This window comes from Pantherophis guttatus, chromosome 1 (genome assembly GCF_059756535.1).
Source record: "Pantherophis guttatus breed Tessera chromosome 1, ASM5975653v1, whole genome shotgun sequence".
Lineage (NCBI taxonomy): Eukaryota > Metazoa > Chordata > Lepidosauria > Squamata > Colubridae > Pantherophis > Pantherophis guttatus.
The window spans coordinates 327,197,090-327,203,144 of NC_142063.1; positions in this window are offsets into that span (position 1 = coordinate 327,197,090).

The window sequence follows — 6,055 nt, forward strand, 5'->3', positions numbered from 1 at the left end:
AAGTTCCCTCGCACATGCGTGCTAATCATTTCCGGCTCTAGGGAGTGGTGCTCATCTCTGTTTCAAAGCCAAAAAGCCAGCACTGTCCGAAGACGTCTCCATGGTCATGTGGCTGGCATGACTAAATGCCAAGGGCACACGGAACGCTGTTACCTTCCCACCAAAGGTGGTCCCTATTTTTCTACTTGCATTTTTTACATGCTTTCGAACAGCTAGGTTGACAGAAGCTGGGACAAGTAACGGGAGCTCACCCCATTACACGGCCCTAGGGATTTGAACTGCTGACCTTTTGATTGACAAGCTCAGTGTCTTAGCCACTGAGCCTCCGCGTCCCCTGTAAATTATATAGCATGATATAAAATAATCCATAAAACAATAACAAAGCAAACTCCACACTGTGCAGCTCTTCAATAGTTAATTTCCAAAGGCCTTCGAAATTAAATCTTAACCAACTTCTGGAAGGCCATAACAGGGCTGTACTTGCCTGAGGGGCAATTGCTCCAATAGAGAATAGTCACAAAAAATGCTTCCTTCTGCATCCCTTCTCATTGTACCTCCTTAGAGGATGCAACCTTTAGTAGGCACTCTCTATTCATCCAAGCTAGAAGTGAGTTATAGTCACAGATAAAAATGGTTCCTTCCATTACATTCTCTCTGCCACCTTTGGGATCTGTGATTTCACTGACATTCAGGCTCCAGGCTGGTTACTGGAAGCAGATTTCAACAAAGAGAGCTGGAAAAGAGCAAATGAAGATCAGTGGGGCTAGAAAAGTGGCTACGTTCAAAGCCATGTAACTGTCAAATTCATGACAGCGGTCAACAGAATCGCCCAAATGCTAAAGGAGTCACTTCCTGCAACAGAGAAACTATTTAAACTAAGAAGTATGTCTAGTCTGATGAAAAGAAGGACCAAGGGTGACATGATAGCAGTGTTCCAATATGGACTGGTACAAAGAAGAGGGAGTCAAGCTATTCTCCAAAGCACCTGAGGGTAGGACAAGAAGCAATGGGTGGAAAGTAATCAAGGAGAGAAGCAACCTAAAACTAAGGAGAAATTTCCTGACAGTGGAAACAATTAATCAGTGGAACAACTTGCCTCCAGAGGTTGTGAATGCTCCAACATTGGAAGTTTTTAAGAAGAGACTGGATAACCATTTGTCTGAAATGGTATAGGGTTTCCTGCCTAAGCAGGGGGCTGGACTAGAAGACCTCAAGGTCCCTTCCAACTAAACTTATTCTATTCCATTTAGATGGCAGGCCAGTCTCTTCTTGAAAGCTTCCAGTGCTGAAGCTCCCACAACGTCCGAAGGCAAGCTGTTCCATTTGTTGATTGTTCTCACTGTCAGAAAATTTCTCTTTATTTCCAGGTTGAATCTCTCCTTGATCAGTTTCCATCCATTATTCCTTGTCTGGCTTTCAGGTGCTTTGGAAAATAGCTTGACCCCTTCCCTCTCTGTGGCAGCCCCGCAAATATTGGAACACTGCTATCACGTCTCCCATGGTCCTTCTCTTCATTAGACTAGCCATGCCCAGTTCCTGCAACCGTTCATCGTATGTTTTAGCCTCCAGTTCACTAATCATCTTGGTTGCTCTTCTCTGCACTTTTTGTAGAGTCTCAACATCTTTTTTATAGTGTGGTGACCAAAACTGGATGCAGTACTCTAGGTGTGGTCTTACTAAGACTTTATAGAGTGGTATTAGTACCTCCCTTGATTGTATCCCTCTGTTAATGCAATTTAGGATTGCATTGGCTGTTTTGGCTGCGGCCGCACAATGCTGGCTCATATTTACCTGGTTGTCCACTAAGACTCCAAGATCCCTCTCATAGTTAGACAACACCATGACTTGTTGGGTCATCATTTAAGAACATTTTAATACCTAGGCAGTGAAACAGAATAATCCCAGGCACACAGAGCAGTGGGAGTGGGAGCAACTCCTGACTTCCCACTGATTTCTGCATTGATTAGAATTGAGGAATTGAGGAGAAACTTCCAAACAGTGAGGACAATTAACCAGTGGAATAGCTTGCCAGTCATCGTGGGTGCTTCATCACTGGAGATTTTTAAGAAGAGACTGGAGAGTCCCTTTTCTGAAATGGTCTAGGATCTCCTGCTTGAACACAGGGCTGGATGGAAGACCTCCAAGATCGCTTCCAGCTCTATTCCGATTCTGACTTTCCTTGTGGGAAGCTGGCAGGGAGCATTGGAAATGACAGTCATATGACTATGGCTGATAGTAGCAGTACAAAGGTACTGAAGTGGCCACGACTTTGCCAAATTTCAATCCCATGAGGGTAACGGGTCCTGGATTCTGGATGCATTCTGTAAATTAGCCCATTTGAGGTATATGAATTAAAAATATAGCGGTCTGATGATTGCACAGTTTTGCCCAACTGAAGGTTACAAACAGACACAAAAGTTTAGGGAGTACATAGTATATAGATGTGCGGTAGGCTGGAATATGATAAAGGAGTGAAAAATAGACAGGCTGGTATTATAGCCTAGAGCAGGGGTGTCCAACTCAAGGCCTGTGGCCTGGATGTGGTCCGCAGGGTGCTTAAATCTGGCCCACGGGGCCGGCTTGGAAATAGCAGCCAAAACGGGCTGTGGGGGGGGGACTTCACCCCATTTTGGCCGGCAGGGTGCTGCAGGAGGCGTCCCTTCCCGGCCAGCCCAAGGAGAACTACAATGCCGATCTGGCCCATGAAGGAATCCAGTCTGATACCTCTGGCCTAGAGGGTCTGCTAGAGCAGAGAATACAGCCCCCGCTTTCTCAGCCACCATTGTCTGCAACAAGTGGGTGTCAGAGTTGGCCCAATGGTGAGTGTGATCAAAGCCCTGGCCCTTTGTATATACTCCTTTGCAGCTGAGTTTCTGCCTTTTGGCTTGCTTCTACAACACCAGTTTGGAGCCTATACATCATACGAGTGGAAGACAAAATGGAACAGAATGCAGCTGTTATTCCAGCAAGTTGATGCATCACAAACACAGGCTGTTGGTGAGATAGCAATAGAATTTAGAACCATGATGGTGAACCTATGGCACACGTGCCAGAGGTGGCACGCAGAGCCCTCTCTGCTGGGACATGTGCCGTCACCCCAGGACAGATCTCCATGGCGTTTTTTTCGTGAGCTTCTGTTTCCCTGCAAACGATGAAACAGAAGCTCACGAAAGAAAAAGATCTTAGCTCTTGCAGCACTGCTGGTGTTGGGATGCCCTGCCTCCCGCTGGCCAGCTTGTCTTCAGGTCTCTGCTGCGCATATCTGCGTATGTTCATGCATGCGCACGTTTGCTCATGTCTGTGCATGCACACGCTCACACATGTCCATGCATGCACATGTTCATGCGCATGCGTGCACCTTTCAGTTTGGGCATGCAAGCAAGCACAGTTTGGGCACTCGGTGCCTAAAAGGTTCGCCATCACTGACTTAGACTTATATACTGCTTCGTAGTGGTCCATAGTACAGCACGCTCTGAGCCGTTTACAAATGTCAGCATATTCCCCCCCCCCAACAATCTGGGTCTTCATTTTACGGACCTTGGAAGGACGAAAGGCTGAGTCAATTTCAAGCCAGTCAGGATCGAACTCCTAGCTGTGGGCAGAGTTAAGCCTGCAATACTGTGTTCTGCCCCAGCTCCGGATTTCCGAGGATATTGACACACACCAACAGTCCTTATCAAATTTATTAAGTAGCAAGAATAAACAAGACCGGCAAAGGTTGGCAACCAGCCCAGAAAACTAGATATGATAAACCAAAATACTCTGATAATAAATACGAGTTGTTTCTAGCAAAAAACTTAATAACAGCGTGTGACTTAAATAGGCTAAGGGAGTGGCCAATTATCCTCAAGCCTTACTCTCGAGGAGACCTCCTCCTTCTGAGTAGCCACTCCTGCCTTTTGGCAGCCCTGCGTGCTCGAGCACTGAGGAGAGGCTCCTCCACTTCGCTCTCTCCACTTGAAGGAGCCTCTGGAGGTTCTGAAGGCCCTGGCTGAGTCTCTGCCTCTGGCACCACATCCTCTTCAGCCTCCTCGCTGTCCGACGCGAGCGCCGGCTGCACAGGCTGCTGGCGCGACACCACACCAGCCTCCTCATCGTCGGGATCAGCCACGATCCGCGCAGGCCGCTGGCGGGCCACAACATACTGCATTCTAATCATTGCACCTCCATAACTATATGTTGAGGATTGTTCATGAGGACTGCAACATTACCATAACCTTCCACAGGGAAAGTGCTACCTATTGGAGAGAATGCATGCTAATCGAAGCAAATAACTATTTAGGGAATGAGAAGCAGCAGTCATTTGCACACATTAAACCAAAACCTCACCTTTTTTTTTTTTTTTTTTACTGTTCTACCTGGACAAAATGCATACTTGTCTCTCCAAGAAGAATGGGAACCTGGAATATGGTCTGATAGGGATTGGGCTTTGCACGCAAACTGTCCAGTCTGAGTGGTGGGGAAACTGTGAAGTTTTTGCTTAGCTCTAATTGCATTGAAAATATTGTAGTGGGATGTGAGCAGCTAATGAAGCATTTTAGTTCTATTGATTCCTTTTTAATAAAAGTTGATGTGCCTAATTATAGTTTATGGATGAAAATTTCTCCTTAAAAAAAAACAACAAACGTACATATGCCTGTTTAGTTCTTTAGCATTCTGGGCACAAAATTGTATTACTGTGTATCAAGCCAATTCCAAACGGAATTGTGGCCAGTGAGTTTAGGATTACAGCTGATGCCTCTTCACTAGTAAAGCTTTTAAAACTGCTTTAATTATTTAAATGTGTTCTGCAGCAGCAACATTAAAAAGAGAGGGGGAAGTTAAATAAGGGGGGAAAAAATTCTCAAAGCACTCACACTTTCAGCATTCATACTCAAGAGGGATATCAAACTCACTCTCTTTCTGCCTTCAGTTCTCTGAGTAGAGGAGCCAAGAACACATTTTGCTCACCTTTTATTATCAAGAAATGCTATCCAACTCAAAGGGAATTCTTTATATGCAAAGTGCCCCCCCTTCCCAGACTAATATTCCAAAGCTACTGCATTTCTCAAGAGTTTCAATTTAACTTTAGTTACGTTGCATTATTCACGTCAGATTTCTGAATTTGTGATATCAAGGTGATGAGAAAAGCCAATCATCTTGGAAATTGTCACAGATGGAAGCTTATCAAAGAGAGATCCAACCTAGAATTAAGGAGAAATTTGCTGTCAGTGAAAACAGTCAGCGGAAAATTGGGGTGCTCCAGTAACAGTAACAGAGTTGGAAGGGACCTTGGAGGTCATCTAGTCCATCCCCCTACTCATGCAGGAGACCTGTACTAGGGATTCGAACTGCAGAACTGCCGACCTTTCTGATTGATAAGCTCAGTGTCTTAGCCACTGAGCCACCAAGTCAGGATCTAGGTTCCATCATTGGATGTTTTTAAGAAGAGACTGGACAGTCATTTGTCTGGAATGGTACTGGTATAGGGTCTCCTGCTTGAGCAAGGGGTTGGACTAGAAGACCTTCAAGGTCCCTTTCAATCCTGTTATTCTGGAATTGTCCAAACCAATGGAATAGCTTGCCTTCAGAAGTTGTGCGAACTTCATCACTGGAAGCTTTCAAGAAGAGACTCAACTGCCATTTGTCAGAAACGGTGTAGGGCCGTGATGGCGAACCTATGGCACGTGTGCCACAGATGGCACGCAGAACCATATTGGTGGGCACCCAAGCTCAGCTCTGGCCAGCTGATTTTCAGGCCTTCTGGGCCCACCAGAAGTCAGGAAACACGCTGTTTCCGGCCTCCGGAGGGCCTCTGGGGGAGTGGGGAAGGCTGTTTTTGCCCTCTCCAGGCACCTAGAAAGGCTCTGGAGCCTGGGGAGAGCGAAAAACGGGCCTACTGGGCCCACCGTGCCATCGCGTGCCAAAAGAGGGGGAGCGCAGGGGGTCATGCGCGCATGTGCGGGTGGCTGGGCAGATAGAATTATGGGTGTGGGCACGCGCGTGTGCGACCCTCTCCCCATACACCCCACTTTTGGCACGCGATGGCAAAAAGGTTAGCCATCACTGGTGTAGG